The 20784-nt window shown below is 38.9% G+C and overlaps 1 long non-coding RNA gene across 1 annotated transcript; it reads left to right on the top strand.

The window, feature by feature from the left end:
- Positions 1–2336: 2336 nt before the first annotated feature.
- On the top strand, positions 2337–7297 carry LOC127555230 (uncharacterized). The gene is made up of 2 exons (XR_007952190.1): positions 2337–2919; positions 6764–7297. It is a non-coding gene; the product is annotated as an uncharacterized LOC127555230 (long non-coding RNA).
- Positions 7298–20784: the final 13487 nt, after the last annotated feature.

Below are 20784 nucleotides of genomic sequence, written 5' to 3'. Positions count from 1 at the left end.
TGTAAAGCACTTAGTACCATATAAATGTTAGCTGCTGCTCCAACTACTCCTACCAGTGGGTCACTGCTTCCATTCCTATAGGTTCAATTCTAACTCTGATTCTTTTAAATTATAGATTATAGATATAGATAAATACATTATCACATTTCCTTTCAGGATCAAACAGGAGCTCCTTCCTCAATGCCCTAATTTTCTTAGAACAGGTTGTTTGGCCAGGAAGATACATTTAAGCTAGGTTGTATGGGAGGCTATTGGATGCCAGGCCAGAGGATTGGGAATTTATTGGGAGAGCTTTCAAGAGTTCTGGGGCAGGCAGGGAATATTAATCAGGAAGCCATGTGTATGATGGATTGGAGGGGAAGAGATTAAAGCTACAGAAACACTGTCTAGAGACTGCAGTATTCAAGGTGTGAGGTGATGAAGGCCTGAACTAGTAGTGGTGCTAGTGAAAGAAGGCCTGGATACAAAGAAAGAATTTGCCAGAGATTTTTTAGTTAAACAGCCTGAGTCTATTAAGCATTCTAAATCCAAGAAGGATTTATAACAAAGGCTTGGGAAGAGAAAGCAGCAGACTAACAAGCTTAAATGAATACAGTACAAACTGTGTATGTAAATTGGCAAAAGATGGTAATGACGTGCCAGGCCTTCTACTCAGTTAAATGAGAATATTGCAGTGTCTTTTTATCCCTGAAATGATGCCATCTTTGGCAACTCTTCCATTGCTAAGTAATTTGTAAGTAGCCCTTATCCATGGTCTCTGTAATGGCATTACTCCACAGCTGGTAGTTATCATTTCTTCCTTTCCAGATTTGACTTCCAAAATAAATCATAAATTTGCCTCTTCTGAAGCTTATGTCATACTCTTTGATCCCTAACATCTGAATCCCTATTAAAATGTCTCTTGGAGTCATCTTTAGTGACATTACAGTAAGGGTTCCCACAGAATAATCCCACTTGATCTTGCCTTTGAATTTTATTTGGATGATGAATTGTCCTTTGAAAGTCTATGTGATCCTTCTTCTGGCCCCCAGAGACTGTAGTGGTCTCCCTCTGCTTTCTGTTGTCCCTCCCACTTTCCTTCTGGGACCAGGGGAAAATGAAGATACTGTCCCACAAGAAAGACCACTATATACCTCCCTCATTCCCCAGCTGCCTCATACTCCTCATCCTCCATTTCCTTGCAAAACTTCCTTTGCTGAAATTTTTACAAGTTCTTCCTCCAATAGAGTTCCCATTTACAGCTTCCAAAATGCTTCTTTCATAGCTGTCCAGGCCTGCAGCCAAATGAAGAAGGGATGTGACGAATGAAGAAGGGATGTGATGATCTTCTCCCACCTTCCTCATAGAAGGAAAATGTTCCAGGATGATCCCCTGCTTTAGATCAGGGTTTTTTTAATTTTTTAATTAATTTAATTAATAACCTTTTTAATTTTTCTAATGTCATGGCCCTGAAATCTATGCATACAATGAAATGCACAGGATTGCAAATGAAACCAATTATATTAAAATAAAAGTTATCAAAATATTAATTTTAAAAGTTCATAGACTGCCCCTTCTCCCCACCCAGGATAAACTGGCACTCTCTTTCAGCCCCTGCCCCAGGCTTTGTTTTCCTGACCTTGCTCTGCTGGCCTGCCCCAGGCCTTTTTGCTCCTGAACTCTCATTTACCTCTTTCAGAGTAACCCCCAGGATGGGGGTCTTTGTGAGCTTCTGGTTGTAACCTCACCCCAGATTTCTATTTACCTGCCAGGATATTAGTGTAGACCTCACTTCTCCCTCCTACCTTCCTGTTTTGTGGCTCCCAATCTGTGACATGCCTTCCCCCCAAACACACCCACGAGTTTCTCCTTTCTCCCTCCACCACTACCCAGATCAGGGACAAGAACCTGAAAACTACAGCTTTATGTAACGGAAAATGCAAACGCTATCCTGCCCATTTTACAGATGAAAAGTTGAGACGCAGACATGTTAAGTGCCTTGGCCGGAGTCACCGGGTTGGGAGGTGCCAGAGCCAGGAATCCAAGTTGATATTCTTCCCATCCCATCTCTGCCTCTCTTCTCAGGCTCCATTGCCAGTCTGAAAGTGGAGCTGACATTCAGTAAACTTAAGCTGATCTCCAGGAGAAAACAGCTCCAGGCACTGCACCAACTGGGCCTCCTGGTCAACACCCAGAGCCCGCTGGGCTCCTCCCCATCCAGGCCTTTCTCCAATTGCTCTATTACTTAACTCCTGTCCTGCTCCCCCTTCCCCCACCCGTTAGCCATTTCCTGCAGTGATGAGAGCTTATTCCTCAGCCTCAGGGTTGTTCCTGTGGCTGTTAGCCAGGAGGACTCACAGTTCCCCCAAAGTAAAGTGCCTTCTATTTGCAGGGCATGGAAAAGGAGGAAAAGTGCTGGGGATGAAGGCTCACAGTTCAACCAAAGTAAAGTTCCTTCTACGTGCCGGCATAGGATAGGAGAAAAAGGGTTGGTGATGGTGTCGGAGGACCTGGTTAAACCCCACCTCTGAAGCAAGTCACCTGGTATAGGTGCGGCTCACTTTGCTCGTGTGTAAGAAAAAGGAATTGAACTAAGTGGCTTCTGAGGTCTCCTACAGCTCTAGATTGAGAAGAATATGACGTGAAGCAGGCGGAAACAGTCTTTACAATAACAATGTGTTAAGAAAGAAAAAGGAAATTTGTTGGACTTGGCTGCCATTGGACTTGAGCTGGCCACTGACCACTTCTGAGAGCTTAGAACAACAATTTCACTGCTCTGGTATGCTTTTTAACTTGCAACTTTAATGGCCTTCCTGGTCCTTCTTAGCTCTGGATCTCGGATGCTCTGAAAAAAGATTGAGTCATCAGGAGGAGAGCTAGGTGAGAGTATGCTGGGGCCAGCTTGCACTGGCCCAGGAAGCTGAGAGTTAAATTATTAGTGTAAGTATTTAGACCTGGGAATTGGCAGGTGCTATAAATTAGGGTTTAATTTACTATTTTTTGGTTCATCTAGACTTAAAAATATAAAAGTTAGAGAAAATGCTAAGGATGCAGATTAAATTTAAAAGTGTAGTATACAATTATTGGGGAGGAAGAGTTAAATTATTACACATGTTGCCACACCCCTGCACTTAGGCTTCAATCCCAAGGAAAGCTCTTTTTATCTGCATATAAAATCACCCTTTTGCTCATCATGTAGAAGCAAATTCAGCAAGTATGAAATACTAAGGTTAGAGTCCCAGCTCCAGCTGCTTGCCTGCAAGTACCACTGCCAATGTGCAGTTTGGGATGCCCTTGATAACTCCGAATGGCCCATCTTTCAGGATCAGCATGACTTAGTTTCATAAGTAACTTATCACTACCTCTTTCTGCACACTTCCCCTGCTTCCCCCCCTGTCCCCTTAAGCCATGGATTATGAACGTGAAAGCTTAAGGTAATATGTAAGGATCAGGAATAGATCACAGAGGCTGCTGACCCTTCCTAATTAGCATGGCTTCACCTCCAGTATGGGAGAGCTCTCCCATATGGGTCTCATATGAGTTTTTTGTTTATTTGTTTTTGCCACAAGATTCCCCTTTTTTGGGGAAGGGGAGATTCCGGTGAGCTCTTCTCCATGTGACCTTTTATAATGATTATTTTCTTGTATCCAACCTGTCCCATCCTGCCACATAGGGCAGCAAGTCACCTTCTCCTCCCCTTGCTGGAATGAGATCCCAGCTTACTTTAAGTAACAGATGGATTTCACTGACCTGCTCTAAGGTTTACCAAGTGTTCAGGCTCATAAGATGTTTAATTGAGGTTAAGTCCTGTGCCCCAGGTCACCCATCAAGCTGGCAAGAAATCCAGGATTAGAGCTCCCTGCCGGGCCTTGTCTCCAGCCTGTGGCCAAGTGCCCTGAGCTAGACTGCCCCTCCCCATTTTTAAATATAAGAATACTGACTTCATAAACACATATGACAGCTATTTTTTAGTTTCTCTTGGCAGCTCCCTCCAGTAAGCTTTAGGGACAAATTTGGAAATTTTGCCAGGTTCTCCCCACCCCACCCTTTCCGGGGCTATTTGGGACAAGAAGTGTTCAGTAAATCCCCAAAGAGTCACAAAAGTATCACCTTTGGTTTGCCCAAAATAAGCAGAAAATCACAAGGGCTATACGAGACCTTAAGTGGTTTTCTAATAATAGCTAGCATTCATAAAGTACCTTAAAGTTTGCAAAGTGCTATATCTATGTTATCTCATTTGATCCTCACAACAACCCGGTGAGACAAGTGCTAATATTATCCCCATTTTGCAGATGAGGAAACAGACAAAGAAAGATTAAGTGGCTTAATCAAGTTCAGTGTCTGAGGCAGGATTTCAAGCCATCTCTCCAGGATCTATATTCTATCCACTGCATCATCTTGCTTCCTTTTCCTAAACTATAAAAGCTTCCATAATGGGCAAATTCTGGTAGGCATAGGTGGTACAGTGAGTTTGGGAGGTACCATGCTAACTTGTAGTTTTGCAGAGGTGAGAAATCTGTTTTCCCACAGACAACTGTGATAGCAAAAAGGGGTAAGATAGGGCACACAGGCAGGATCAGCAGTCCCTTGTTTGAAAGGCTTTTGTGGCTTAGGGAGTGGGAAGGTGAGGAGGGAATTCAAGGGGAAAATTGCAGGCACTCACTGTACACACATGAATACTACTCAGATGAAATACCCAGGCTCTGCAAATAACACAGAAAATAATTCCAGCAATGACAGTGCCAAAAGGCCAGTAAGCAGGAGATCTCTGGTATCTGCAACTCTGAGATCTAGGTAACTAGTCCCAAACTAGTAATTTAGTAGTTAGGTAGCTTAATTAAGGAGCTTAACAGGCTGTGGCTACTATTACTGTTGGAAAAGTGGGATTCAAGATATTGGGCTAGTAAATGGGACCCCATGGTGAGGGTCAGCTAGAATCTTTCTGCATAAAAAGCAAAGTTTTGAACCTTATTTGTATAGTACCACATACATTCAGATTTTTGAAACCATCCATGATCTATTCAAATTCTTAGCTCCTCATTTCTATTGTACCTTATCTTGTCCAAAACCAACTCAATGGATGACATCGTTTGAAATGTTATTATTTTCTTTATTTTCTTGCCATCTCTTTTGCCTTAAATTTCCTCAGGAATCTTAACTAAGATGGAAAAAACTCCATCAAACCTGATTCAAAACCTGCACCCCAGCACTTTTAGATCGGCACATCTAAGACTTCTGAGCAACCTGAAGGAATTGTTAATAGTGTCCTTTAAAGTCTCTGCTACTCCCACCCTTTCACTTGCCTTTAAATTGGTGATCCTGCTTTTTAAACCCCAAATCAGGACGCATGATCTAACTAAGAGATATTACTTTTGCTAAAACTCAAAGGACACTTTCTAGTTTTTTAATTAGAGTTCCCTAGAAAAATATATGTAGATATCAGAATGAACTTCATAGATCATCTGGCCCAGAATCTTTTAATTAAAATCAGGTAATTTAGTCCTAAGGAGATCACAAGATTTGTTTATGGCCAAATAGTAACTAAAGAACAAAGTTAAAGTTTGGGTCCAGTAACCCTCATTTTTAGAACCAGAACTTTTTGTCCCAGGTCATGTTGACTCCACCAATTATTGTTTTCATACCTCCATGTTACCCTTCATCCTGATTTTGCCCTTAGCAACTTCAATTCATGAGGGAAACCTTCCCTAGCCTGCTAATGGGTCAATAATACAGGATGTAGGACAGAGTTTTATTTAGCATGTAATTGAATCCTCTATCCAATCCAACTTGAACCTTCTTCCTGAATAACTTTTTGAAAGCTGGAGATGGCAAAAAACAACAAAAAAAACTTTTAGTGCTTTTAGGATGACAACAATTTTTCCAAGAATACTCTGCTCCCTAAAAAGCTGGTATTCAACTTGATTTTTGTGATATGTGAGCTTTGGTAAATCAAGTTAAAAGTAATTTCTCCCTCCAGCTATTTATTATAGCAATTTATCCAGGACTTTCCTCTTCCCTTGTCATGTTCTACCTTGTATTATACTCATGGCATATCCCCCACTGAACTATAAGCTAGGTGAAGATAGGAACTATATCATTTTTCGCATTTGTTTCATAGGCACTTACCTGTCTTGAATGTAGTAGACCCTTAATACATGTTTCTTGAGCTTTGGGGACACTCTTTGACAAAAATTGTTGGGAAGGGGCAATTAGATGTAGCGGTGGATAGAGCACCGGTCCTGAAGTCAGGAGGACCTAAATTCAAATCTGACCTTAGACACTTAACTCTTAACTAGCTATGTGGCCTTGAAAAAAAAAAAAAAACTGATGAAAATTGGAAAACAATATGTCAGAAACTGGATATAGGCCAACATCTTATATCTTATAGCAAGATAACATCAAAATAGGTACATGACTTAAATATATAAAGAGTGATATCTTAAGCAAATTAGGAGAACAAGAAATAGTTTACCTGTCAAATTTCTGAAGAAGGGAAGAATTTATGACCAAAGAGCATATTGCATTGCAGGATATAAAATGGATCATTTTGATTGAATTAAATTTTAAAGTTTAAGGTTAGAAAGAAAGCAGGAAAAAAAAAAAGCAGAAAACTGGGGGAAGGGAATTTTTTTAATAGAGTCTCTGATAAAGGCCCAAAACCTGGAAAAACTAATACAAACTGATGCAAAGTGAAACAGGGAAAAATCAGGAGAACATTGTACAGAGTAACAACAATATTGTATGATGATAACTGTGAATGACTTAACTTTTCTCAACATTACAGTGATCCAAGACAGTTCCAGAGAGCTCATGATGAAAAATTCTATCCATCTCCAGAAGAAAAAAAACTGATGAAGTCTGAATGCAAATTGATGCACACTATTTTCACTTTATTTTTTTGTGGTTTTTTGGGGGGGAGGGGGGGTTTCTGGTATGTGTCTCTTTTTATAACATAACCAATATGGAAATATATTTTGCATAACTGCACATCTAAAACCTATATAAAATTGCTTGGGGAGGAGAGAAGGGAATGAAACAATTTGGAACTCAACTTTTTTTTTTTTTAAATGAAAGTTTAAAGTTATTTTTAAATGTAATTGAAGGAAAACTATAATATTACTATGTCCTCAAAAAAAAAAAACACACATATGTTTCTTGAATTGAAGTGAAGTGATTTCAGAAGAAGTTGCCAGAAATAAATATGAAATATTTTTCCTCAGATATTTTAAAGAATATGCCCTTGAACATTTGGGTCTGAGATAATTTAGATGCAATTCTCTTTCTCAGGGGATGAATAAAATGACCAAGTTGCATGTAATTGGTGAGTAGGTTGATAGTAATTCTAGCTTCTTGAAAAGTAAAGGATCTCTATGTTTTCTATTTTGAAAATTATGAGAAAATAATAACTTCACAGGAAAAATATTATAAAACATGGTATTTTGGTTATATTATCACATTCATTGGGGACAGCTACAATGCACATGTACATTACAATATACAATGAATAGAGTGCTAAACCAGAAAGACTCACTCATCTTATTGAGTTCAAATCTGACTTCAGACATTTGCTAGCTGTGTGACCCTAGGCAAATTATTTAATCCTGTTTGACTCAGTTTCCTCATTTGTAAAATGACCTGGAGAAAGAAATGGCAAACCACTCCAGTATCTCTGATAAAAAACTCCAAATAGGGTCACAAAGACCCAAACACAACTTAAAAACAATCACATTGACTGGATGACACAGCCCAGTAAGATATTACAATACCATTGGTAAAGATTCATTTTATTAAGAAACACTACACTATATTTTGTATACAATATATCTACTTATAGCCAGTTACTGAATTCAATTTAGAAAATATTTGTTAAATATATAACAGGGGTCAAAAAGTAAGAGTAGTTGGAAAATTAGAATTTTGGGAAAAGATATAAACGAAATGTACCCAGGGTAAGCAGCAGTAGCTCAGGGAACAAGAATTTGAAAGCCCTAGCAGCACATCTACTTAACCATCCAAAACCATTTTGTGTAATTAAGACCCGGGTTACAGTATGACAATTGACTGAAAGCCACCAATGAATCTCACCTTAATAGATGGCAACTGTGCTAATCAGCCCTTTGGATGGCAAATATTGCTAGGTGATAAAAGCGCTAATGGACTAGTGGCTAATCTGGTGCTAAAATGCTGCTTCAGGAAAAATGAATTCCCAGAAGGGAAAGGTTGATGATGTGAATGACAGGAACAGCTGGAGCCACCTGAGGTTTCAATGATAGGGAACAGGTTATTGAGGTGCAGAAAAAACGAAGCCTGATATTATGGGGAAAGAATGGAGGGAGGGAAGGAACTGCTATAAAATATGCTTTGGAAGCTCCACTCCACGAAGACTTAGGAGGGAGTTCTCTTTGATCTCCAGGGCTCTGCCAGCTCTATAATTCTACAATTCTGCTTCACTTTTAAAGGTCTGACCTGTCTAATTCAATCAGAATGTATCTAGCATCTAGTATAGTTAAGGCATAATTAAGGTATCAAGATTTATGAATAGGCAATGCATTCGGTCTGTGAATATAAAACAGTAAATAAAAGAAAAAGCATCTATGAAGAACCAGCTATGTGCCAGACATTGTGCTAGGTACTGGGTATTCAGAGACAACAGTGAAAGAGCCCTGGGACCTTGAAAAGCTTACCTTCTATTGGGAGATCACCAACTATGGGAGAGTTGGGGTCAGGAAAGAGAATTTTGGTTTTGGAATTCACAGACATTATGGGCTATTTTTCAGTAGCTGGGATAGAAGTGAATAAAGGCTAGAAACTGGAAGGGGTGGGGCATGAGAGCAAGTCAAGGACAAGATGCTCCAATAGGCCCTAGTTTCCTATTGAATGGCTAGATATTCTGGGGTTAACCATGTAATGGTGGACCAAATGAGTTTTCATTCACTTACCTACCAATTAGGACAGTTCATCCTGAAGAGAGAAGCTCAGAGATAAATAGAGTAAAGCAAAAGCAAGATCTACACTCAAGAAGCTTACATTCTACTGGTCCTTCTTTTTACCTCACTATTCCTAGGTTTTGTCTATACAGACAGACTGTCTCACAGACAGAATTTGACAGAATCAAGATTCTTTGTTGTCATGCAAACAAAGCATAGGAGATGCCTTTAAAAATCCCTCCCGTCCTTGAGCTATAATGGTGTTCCAAAGACTACAAGGTACATAGGCCCTGGAGAAGGACTCAGAGTCACTCACTCCTGGAATGTAGGCTCTGGAATGGCCCTTAGTGATGATTTAGTATCCTCTCCTCTTTGTACATTTTGGAGTTGAGGCCCAGAAAATAAAATTATTCGCTCTGTAGTTTACATAGCCAAACCAGGCAAGACTAGAACTCAAGTGTTCTATCTTCCGCTGTGGCTTATTTGAGAAACTGCTTTAGGTAGATTTTATTATAATATAATCTAACTTTTTTGTTAAAGAAAGCTGGGAAAATATTTTATCCCTCCATAAATTTCTTCTGCCCTCTACTGTACTTCCACCTACCTTAACAGGTCAATGTAGTATTATGAAATAAACTCCTAAATAATTATGAATAATTATAAAACACATGGTGCTTTTTATCATATTACAATATAGACCTAGATGATACCACTCAATAACACAATGTCAGTGTCTACCATTATATTTTGTATGTAATATAGCCCGTTGGAGCCAGTTCACAATTTAGCAAGTGTTTATCTGGTTCCTAGTACAGAGGGTTTAGGCTGTAAGATTGGTTTGAGAATTGAAGATTTGGGGGAAAAAAAAAAAGAAAAGAAACAAGTATGTCTATAGGAGCATACTCAGTTACCTGAATTTTATTTAAATACAATATAAACCTGAAAAAGACCAGACCTTAAAACAAGCCAGACCTTCCTTTCTGAAGGGAATAATAGAATCTTTGAGATGATGGACTAGGACAGGATATAAAGGAGGGTCTTTGGGAAGGAGACCTCCTCCTCCCCTAGCATTTCTCTGCCAGCAATCACTAGATGTTGATAATTGATAATTGATCGATAATTTGTGGCAATTCATATGTCTTTAGCTAATAAGCAAGAAATGATCCACTTTCCAAGACAGCAAGCAATTGACTAAGATCAGAGAATACATTGTTACTAGTGAGCTCTCCATCACTGAAGTTTAGTGTAGGAGGGATCTCCATTTATTAGAAATTCAGATTTTAGATTAATATTGGTGGTCTATATCCCAGCTTCTTAAACTCTGACTTTCAATCCTATATGAGGTGTTATAACTAAATAAGGGAGTCATGAAATTATGATTTATTATCAGCAAATGTTTAATTTATATTTATTTTTATACCTACATACCCAGAGTTATATAAAATTTTTTCAGGTGAAAAGAGTTCTTGCATAGAAAAAGTTTAAGATGCCCTGACCTGGATGACTTCTCAGATCATCTTAATTCTGTTATTTTAGAATTCTGTGGTGCCATGTCACTGTAGCATAAAAAGTCCATTAGAATATTTTATTTCAATCTCAATCACAAATCTCTGGTGAAAAGATTGAAAAATTCCCCTTTATTGATAAAATCAACACCTCAGTTTCATAAGATTTGAGATTTATACTTGAAAAGAATCTTAGAGATCACCCTATCCAACTTACTCACTTTGCAGACAACAAAATGTGGCCCAGAAAGCAGGAATAATCTGTCCACTATCAGTCAATTAGTAAGTGACAAGCCTAGATCTCAACCTCAAGTCCTACAATAACAAATCTGGTAATGTTTCTTACCCTAAGGCAGGAAGGAAAAAATTAATCATTAGTTGTATTTTCAAACTGGTTTATATGATGCAATAGGTTGATTCTTGATAATCCAAAATTCAATTATTCCATATGCTAAAGACAAAAAAAGTGCTATATACCCAGGGAATTGTGAGTGTTTATTGAACAAATGAATGAGTATAAAAGAAAAAACAAAAATGTTCCATGAATCATCGTCTCTTCCCTAAGCATCCACAGATAGGACATAATAAGCCCTGAAGACTCCTGTTTTGATTCACATTCTTAGTATCAACTCAAACATACCTTTCACTTCTGAAAAGAAATGTTATTTTCCAATTATTTATCACTAATTAAATCTTGGGTTATTCTGGAAATAGTTGGATTATATTGTTTGAGCTTCATTCTTGGGAAATACAAGCTTAAAAAAGAAATTGCTGGATTGGTATTTGTAGTACTGATTTCTGCATCTTTCCCATTCTGTCCTCCAAGATATCAGATAGAGTTTCTCTGGTATCTATCTATATCTGACTTACACCCCTCACAGAATGTATATCCTGACACACAAGTGCTTGCAATGAGCCTCAGACACATGCCTAGAATTCCTCAATCAACTGTGAAAGAAGCAAAGAAAGCCCAAGGGAAGAAAAGCAGACATTGGGCACTTTTGAACTCATCCTGTGTATTAAAAAAGAATTAAATCTTAAAAGCTATAGGAAAATAATAGTCAGAGTTTCTAGCTGACTCAAGAGAAGGACTTCACAAGAAGAGGGGGTATGTTTGGTATGCTTGTAGGCTTTGCTTGTTCCCAAAATACTCCCAGGAAATAATTCCTTTTCAGAAAGACCTTACAAAAAGGCTGGATTTATGGCTAGTGCTTCACTAATGCCCTATAAAGGCAATATAACCACCTATAGAGAAACTTGAACTAGCTGATTGTACGGGTAATACCCATTCAGGGCTCATTCACTGATTCATCCCATCACTGGCAGGGTAGGTCCCCAGAGAGTGGCTATAACTATTACCAGAGCTCTAAAGGTAACCCTGAAGATGAATATTCTCCTAAATTCTAGCTCATGAGCCTCTGCTGACTTGCTTCTCCTTAATCAATCAGTAGATTCTGTTCTTTAGCAAAGGCATATATTCAAATGGTATAGGCAGGGCAATTCTTCTAAGGCATTTTTCCCAGCACCAGAAGCATGCTCTCCTACAAATGCATCCATAGTCCATGAGGAGGAAAGGATAATCACAAACTTAAAAATATAATGGTGGTGAGGCGCATGTACAAGGGATACAGAGGACCAAAAAACCTCACAGCCCTGGAACCTCAGTTCTAAAATTCACTTCGAGTTGTTCTACTTCTCAACAAGGCGACTTTTCAGGGCATGGTGTCTGTGCTGAACGGGCGTTCAGACAGCTCCTGAGCCTCCTGAAACTCAATCTTCTAACCTATTGGAACTTACAAGGTCTCAAATAATCCTTCATCAAAAAGCAGGAAAGAATTGAGAGAGAAAACAATGGTGTCTTCCTTGCAGGTTGTGTGTCTGCCTGATAATTGATGCGGAGTCGGGGCAGGAGGGTGGGGAGGGTGGAAGGCATGTGATAATAATAGCAGTGAACTTATAGAGAGCACCTATTATGTGTCTGGCACTATGCTAAGCCTTTTATAAATATTATCTCATCTGACCCTCACAATACCCTGAGAAGTAAGTACTATTTTATCCCCATTTTAGCACTTAGGAAAATCGGGAAACAGGTTAAGTGACTTGCCCAAGATGACACAACTACTGAGCGTCTAATTTGAACTCGAGCCTCCCTGACCCCATATTCAGCACTCTATTCAGCGTGCCACCGAGATGCCCAGCAAGGAGTAGGCAACGGGTGCTATCTCTCTCACTATGCAGAGGCAGGTATCGGTTTTTGCCTCAATCACCCAAGAGGCAAAGAAGACTGAAGAATACTTTTTTGTATGCACACTCTGTTCTGGCTCAGCAGCCAACCAACCTTTCCTTTACAACACAATAAAGGGATTAAAAAAACCAGAAAATGTTGGCACCCTCTCAGAAGCAGTGAGGTGGACTCCTCAAGGGCACCTCTTCCCAACTTCCAGAAGAGGCTAACTAACCAAAGGATTGGGCCTTCATTGGCCACTGTCGTGCCATAAAAAGCAAATGAAATAGTCTTTCATCTGACCATCTAAGCCTGAGGGGAAATAATAAGCTAAAAGAAAAAATTGTGGAACTGCATTTAATGGCAAAAGGTGAAGATGGTACATGAAATAGCATGACTAATAGTATAATGATGTTTTTTAGAGTTACAATATTAGTGACTGAGGACTCAGTTAAGATGCGCCCCCACCCCACCCCAAGCCATGGACCCATTGACAGGATTTAAACTGATTGTCCTGCCACATATCAAAATATCTCAAACCAAAATCATCATCTTTCCCCAAAAACCCTTCCCTACTCATATGTTCCCTGTTATTGTTGAGGGCACTACCACTGTCCTGTCCCCAACTGTCATCCTCCACGCCTCATTCTTTCTCACCTCAGCATCTAATCTGTGTTCAAACCTTGTCAAAATTATGTTTGTTATGTCTCTCAACTATATTCCTCTCTCCTCTGACACTACCCCCATCCTAATGCAAGCCCTCATCATTTCATGCTCTGACAATTGCAAGAGCTTAGTGGTGGGTCTGCCTGCCTCAAAATTTTCCCTAAAAATAATCCCTAATCATCACCCTCCATTCAGCTCTCAGGGAACTTCCTCAAGCACAGATCTGACCTAGTCCTCCTTTTAACTCAAAAAACTCCTATTCAATATAAAATTCTTGATGTTCAGAGCCATGTATAACCTGCCTCTCTTACCTTTCCCATCTTCTTATTACTTATACCCACCCCACACTGGCCAACAATTCTTTGGCCCTGGGGCACTTTGCTGTTCCTTGAACAAAACACTTCAAACGAGGCATTTTCACCAGCTGTTCTCCATGTCTGGAATTCTCTCCTTCCTCATCTCTACCCACTGGCTTCCCTGATTTCTTTCAAATCCCAACTTTGTATAGGAAGTCTTTCCTTTTCCCTTTTAATTTTAGTGCCTTAAAATTTACCCTATAGAGGGTTGTTGTACACTGCAGGTCGTCTTCCCATTAGACTGTGAGCTTCTTAAGAGCACAGAATCTTTTGCCTTTTTTTCTATTCCCTATATTTAACACAGTATCTGGTACCTAGAAGGTACTTAATAAATTCTTACTGACTGAATGGCTGAGTCCCAACTCTACCATCTGGCAAGTTACTTCCCCTGTGTGTCTGTTTTCTCATCCCCACATAGAGACTATAAAGAAAGTGCTTTATAAATCTTTTAGAAAGGGGAGTCCTCATCACATTATTATATATTATTATTATTACTATTATATAGAAATCCCTTATCTAGCAGTTTAATCTAGTTAAAATAATAGAAAAAGGATATCCAAGTAGATAGATGACATTTATAAATTATATACATTTATATTCAAGTAAAGGCAGTCAGGGAGCTCATCAGGCTCTCAATCCTTCCCTGTGCCATCTAGGCTAGGCTCTGTGGAGTCCATTACCAGGATGGTCATTCAAGCAAGGTTATGTAAGGATTGATAAATAAAGGTTAAGAGTACAAGTCTGACTCAGATGTTGGGTGTAGTTGATAGAGGATGGGATCATAACAAAGGTGGCAGATCAAAAAGCAAGAGCTGAGCTCCTTGCCCTGGGCAGAGTCCAGGGTAGCACAAGCCCAGAGTACACCACCAGTTTTCTCTAGCAAAAATGGGCAGAATGTCCAGGTCAGAGGGCAGCAGCACAGATAAAATCAAGATAGATTGCACCTTGGGTAAATGTGTCATGGCTAATTCTGCCCCAAAGTCATTGCACTTTTGGTCTTGACATGCAAGGGATGTTATCTGGGACTGATTCAATGAGATGTGTCCTCACAGGATCAGAGCATCAGGGCAAAGTGGGGGTGAGGAGATTGATGTTCCCACCCTTAGACCTTTATTCATCACTTGTCTTCCTTCATGTGCTTTTGTAGATGTGCTTTCTTTTAGTCTAGATTTATTCATTTGTTTTTTGCAAAGCAATCAAAGTGGAATAACTAGGCCAGGGTCACACAGCTAGCAAGTGTCAAGTTCTGAGGCCAGATTGGAACTCAGAATCTCTTGACACCAGGGCCAATTGCTCTACCCATTGTACCATTTACCTGCCCCAATCTAGGTTTATTTACAAACCTACAAACATTTTGCAAAGAGAATGGATTTCCCCACTGCAGTTAAAGATAACAAGGAGGCCAATGTATCTAATGGCTAGGGATTGGTGGTGACAAAAAAAACAAAACAAACAAACTATTAAAACAAGAGATTAGCCATCAGGTATCCAAGAGTGAAATAAAATGGAACTGCCTTTAAACACAGGGGGGCTCATTCATTCTTATCCTTTATATCCTATCACACAAAGATCAACACAATTGTATTTGTACATTCCCCTCCTGTCATCCCCTGCCTAATCTTAACACAGTTCTAATGACTACTATCTAGTCACACATTCCTAAGATCAAAATAATTTAATATTTCTGTGCCTTTTTTAATCTTTCCTGTAAAATGAGGATTGAAGTGCTACACTCTCACCCTTGAAACTCCCTCAGAACTTGGAATATTGCTGACTTCCATACTGGCATCCTTCTCCCATTGGGAAGTTCCTCCTGGAGCCAACTTTCACTCCCGTTTTGTCTGTATTTCTGATGTTTTTCAACTTCAGGAATCATATTTCTTCACCATTTTCAATTGACTTTTATGTGTTTTCACTAGAATGCAAGCTCCTTGAGGTCTTGAGACTTCTCTCTCCCTTTCTCTGCCCCACCCCAGTCTCTCTCTGTCTCTCTATCTCTGTCTTTTTCCATCTCTGTCTCTCTTTCTGTCTCTGGCTCTCTCTGGCTTTGGCTCTGGCTTTGGCTCTATTTCTCTATCTCTGTTTCTCTTTTTCTCTTGTCTCTCTCTCTGTCTGTCTCTGTCTCTCTCTGTCTGTCTCTGTCTCTCTCTCTCTCTCTTTCTCACTCACTTTTATTTGTATCCCCAGATCTTAAGACAGCACCAGACATATAATAAGTCTTTCAAAAATTCTTACCATGTCTTATCTAACCCATATATCTCAGAATTATTGTGGGGAAAAAAAAAAAAAAACAACAGAATGTCTGCAAATTCTTTGAAAAAAAATTAAGTAGCATGAAAAATAAACCCAAGGAAACTAATGTAATTGATGTCACCTAAATTAATCTGTAAAAATTTCCCAATAATAATTTTACTATTTGCTTTCCTAAATATCTGCCTATTATCCAAGCGTAATAAGAATTTAGTAGGAAAGAAGCTAAAAAGGCTGAGACTAAGCTGCTATCCTCCAGTTCTGGGATGGGACTATTTCCTAATCACTAAAAAATTATGCTATCCCCTAAAATAGAACTGTATCCCTAGACTGAAAATATCTGTTGTGTAATAGACACATATAATTTTAGTCTAGTATCCCTTTTGAAGAGAATAAAGTGAAATAATCATAACCCAGTCACAATTGTGCTCCTATTCTCCACACAATTGGACTACCAGTCTCCAGACATTCCAGATCTCTATAAATTCCTCTTAGTTGCAGACTTCCTGGGACTTTATCATAGGCCCTATGTTCCATAGATAATTGCTACAAAGGAAATATCAGAATGTACTACTTAATTGTCTTAGAATTTAGAACGAAAGTTAATAAGGTAATGAATGAAGTAAGGGGCTACAAAGCGTGATGAATGGTGTGAGCATGTACTATCTATCTTCCAACAGAACTCCCTGAGGTGATACAGAAGGTCTTCATCCTAAACCATATTGAATTCACATCCATTCCCCTTAAGAGAATTTAGGCTTATTAAAGAAAGGCCTGCATCCCAATGCCTCACACAAAAGTTAGCACTTAATATAAATATATATATTATATATTATATAATATTACACATTATATTATATATATGCATTAATAAATTGACAACTAAAAGAAGATAAAAGGCTAACTAACCAAAACACTGGAAATGTATTGACTAGACCTAAGGCATGTTGACTCAGGTGGTCTCACTAAAAGAGATGCAATACATTGCAGAGGAAGCGGTGTTGGCAGGAAGTGAGTGACAGCTTCAGAACTGGCCCTGGAGGGTAATAGCAGGAAAGTGATAGACTGGGTGATGCTAAGCCTGATGCACATGAAAGAAAGAACAACCCCTGCAGAGCTAGCAGACCCAGAAGGCCTCCCCGAAGTGACAGCAGAACCAACATCCCAAAGATCAAAGGGCCATCGAATGGAATCAAAGAAAAGCCAAGCAGACCCAGACCAGGACAAGGAGGAAGGAAACCGGCACTGGCTTCTCTTCTGAAATGTGTGACCCTATACGGAGTTAATTTTCTTATTAATTTTTATTGAAATCCAAGGTTCTGTTTCATCTTTCTGCATTCACACCATCCAAATAATTCTTTGTTTCTCTCCAGAGTTGAAAGCCAGTATGACTGGCTTTCCTTGCAACCATGGCTTGTTTTATTTTGTTTTGTTTTGTTTACTTCCTAAGGGAAACTCAAACTCAGGGTCGTCCTTTTTCTCAAGCTTCCAATAGAAAGTGAGCTGGACAGAGGTTGTTATTCAGTGACCTAACTCCTCAAAATTCCTTCTTCTGACAAGGTAAAAGAAGGAAATTCATGACACAGAAACTCTGCCCTATCTCTTTCTGCCTCTACTAGGTTAAAATCTCTGGAATTAGACAACAGAAATATTAGGAAGAGGGACTTTTATAAAAAGATGCATAACAAGGTTGTTTCCTCCTCTATATTTCAAAAGAACATCAGCCATTCAGAAGACCTCCATTCAAGCTCCTTCTCTAATTAGCTGTGTACCTTTAAGAAAGTCCTTCTTACCTCTCTGACCATCAGCTTCTTTATCGGTAAGATGAGAAGAGCTGAACTAAGTTATCATGAAGCTCTAAAATTCTTCCATTAGCTGAGAAAAACAAATTACACCTGATGCTTTGTGTAGGTGTGCAAACAATTTTCCAGAAATCATCTCTGGCATAAAGTGAAGGAGTCCTGGCTTTTCTGTGCCCTTTTCCTTCTGCTTTGATGAAGCACCGAAGTGCTTCTTTCTGTATGTGTCACAATCTGAGGAAAACCTCTTTGGGAGGTGGGGGGTGAAGATAAGGGAAAGTTGCCTCTCTTCCCCTGTAAGTATGGGAAGCTGGTTCATAGCTGCCACATGACTGTGTCACTTCTTGCCCACCACACAATCAGTTCCTTTCTTTCAGCATCAGTACTTTTGTCTCCAAGTCAGTTTTACAGTCACACACACCTACACACACCAGCACTACCATCACCAACAACAAACTAAAATTTTCATTTAGAAGCGGATAACCCAACGACTAAAATTTTCTTTTCAAGAGATTTCCAAGAAAGCAGGGAAGACTGGTGGTCAAAGAGGAAGCAGTTCTGGCCTCAAAATCAGCCAAACTTTGAATTGAAGTCCAGCCTCTGTCACATATTGGCCAAGTGGCCTGGATCAAACTATTAACTTCTCAGGGCCCCTGGTTCCTCTGTAAGACCCTAAGTTGTAAAAGAGTTGTCCAAAGCAATGGCAAAGGAAATTTTCCTTTCGGAGTTCCCCATACCAATGAAGTAACAGATAAGACAGGAAAGTTTCACTGACCCCAAACCCTACCTCATGTAGGCCCGGTGTTTCTGAAGACTCAGATAATCACTTCTTTCTAACTCTGAGTCATCCATTTGCTGACGGTCTGAACTAAGCTGTGTGGACTATGCCACGGTGAAAAGGATGAGGGCGAGGGTAGGAGGAGGCTGGGGGTGGAGGAGCCAGGGAGAAAACCCCAGGCTGGAACATTATGTTCATGTCTGATTCTTGAGCCCGAATGTTCAAAGCCAAGGGTGACTAAACTCCTGAACTTCGAACTTTCCTGAACTTGCATGATGTTTCCTAAGTTGTCATAGCTTCCACTGTTGTGCCAGTCTGTGGCAAACCATGTAGGCTTTTTAAGAGAGAGAGCAAAATAAAGCTGAGAGGCAGCTTGGAGACCTTCGAGTCAATAAAGTTTATTGACTAAAAAAGTGAAGGGCAGGAGTATATTTTTGCTTCTCCTACCTATCACCTATCCCCTCTGCTTCTCTCCCAATGCTTCATCTTCCCCATCTAGTCTGCATTTTTCATTTTCTATTCCACAATTAAACTCAAGGTAGCTACCCTGGTCACTCTCACAAAACTGACAGATACAATATTTATTAAACACTTACTGTGTTGAGCTTTGTGTTAAGCCCTGGGATACAAATACCAGTGAACAAGAAAGATTTATATGAATTGATGACCAAGTAGAACCATAAGAAGGATTTATCTGTAACATTGTAATCTTACTATATCAAATATTATAAAAATGAATAATTTTAAGAATTTTCATAAATTGAAGAATGAAGTTGCCTTTAGCATGAATCTCTTCTGGTTGTTGATAAGTCCCATTGCCTTTCCTGATTTAATCTTTTTAATTGCCATTAACATTTCTTCACATAATGTATCAGGTATTGAGGCAACAGGGCTCAGAAGTGGTAATTACATCATTACTACTGATAAAAAATATGTCACTTTGAAAGAAGATCTGTTACATTTCACTTCTTTTTGCTGTCTTCTTTCTGGTTTCATTCTACATAGCTTCTCAGGATGATATGGCCTAGCTATATCTCATTCAAAACTCCCTTTCGATTCTGTTTTGTTTTGTTTTCTCCCCAATTACATTACTTCATTTTGTGAGGCAATGCTTTTTCTACATATCTGAAATTTCTCTCTATAATGTATTGTAAGTTCGTTTTATCTTAAACCTTCACTGCCTTGGGTTGCTTTGTCTCTGTTTGGACAAAGAAATTGTGTCACTAAAATAGTAGAAAAACCAAATATTTATTTTAAAGCCTACTAGGTTCAAAACACTATACAAGTTTTTCCTTTTGGATAACAGAACACATCTTGTCCATACCTCTTCTTTCTTTGCTTTTATAAAATGAAGAAAATATCATCTATCCCCATACTTGTATAATATTTTCAGGAGGATTGGTACCATAACTTTTATAAACCTGAACTACTAGAAGTTGTTATATAAATAGTCAGCTCTAATATTGTGTTCATTTGTTATATTTTAAATGATAATTGTATAACTGTGTTCTATTATCCAAAAGAAAAAACTTTCAAGGTCATATTTCATTCCCACATTGGGATCTAGAAGAGAAAATCTTCAAATCCCTTTTTTATGTAATGGATTTCTTTGGAAGTCTGGTGAAACCCAAGAACTTCTCAAAATAATATTTTTAAAGGCAAAAAGTAAAATATAATACATAGAAATACAATGTAATTATACTAGAAATTATCTTTAAAATTTTGTTTTTAGTTCATATACACCTAAGAATGCTTAAGTGCATCAGAATTTTATTTTATCCCAAATGGAATTCTAACTTCACCTTCCCACCTCCATCAGATTGATACATTTTATTGGACATAAACAAGGGAAGAGACAATGAAGCCTAGAAAGTTGGTGAAGATGGGGAGCAGGAGGAGCCAAGAGTTGGGAAACAGCAGCAGCAATAAGAATAATAGTAGGATTGAGTAGGATTGACAGGATTTCCCCAGTCATCTGTCCAGAAGATGCTTTGCCTTGACTATGGTAACTACCATAAGTAATGCATATATCTTTTTTTTGTTGTTGTTACAAAGCCTCTTATAACAAATGGAAGATAACTAAGGAAGCCACAAGCTAGCTACTAAAAGCTAAGAGCTTGCTCATAGTAAGAAAAATGTACCCGCTTTAGTCATGGGCAAAAAAGATGCTACCTAGGAGAGGATTAATTTTTGGGAAAGATTAGATCACAAGAGGGACCAGAATGGGGAAAGGTCTTGTTTCCTATTTCTCCCCATTCAAAGAAATAGGAGAATAAAACTCTTTTGCCACAAACAAGACA

This window comes from Antechinus flavipes, chromosome 3 (assembly GCF_016432865.1).
Source record: "Antechinus flavipes isolate AdamAnt ecotype Samford, QLD, Australia chromosome 3, AdamAnt_v2, whole genome shotgun sequence".
Taxonomy (NCBI): Eukaryota; Metazoa; Chordata; class Mammalia; order Dasyuromorphia; family Dasyuridae; genus Antechinus; species Antechinus flavipes.
The sequence above is the reverse complement of the archived record's forward strand: the minus strand, read 5'-3'. Positions and strand labels throughout refer to the sequence as shown.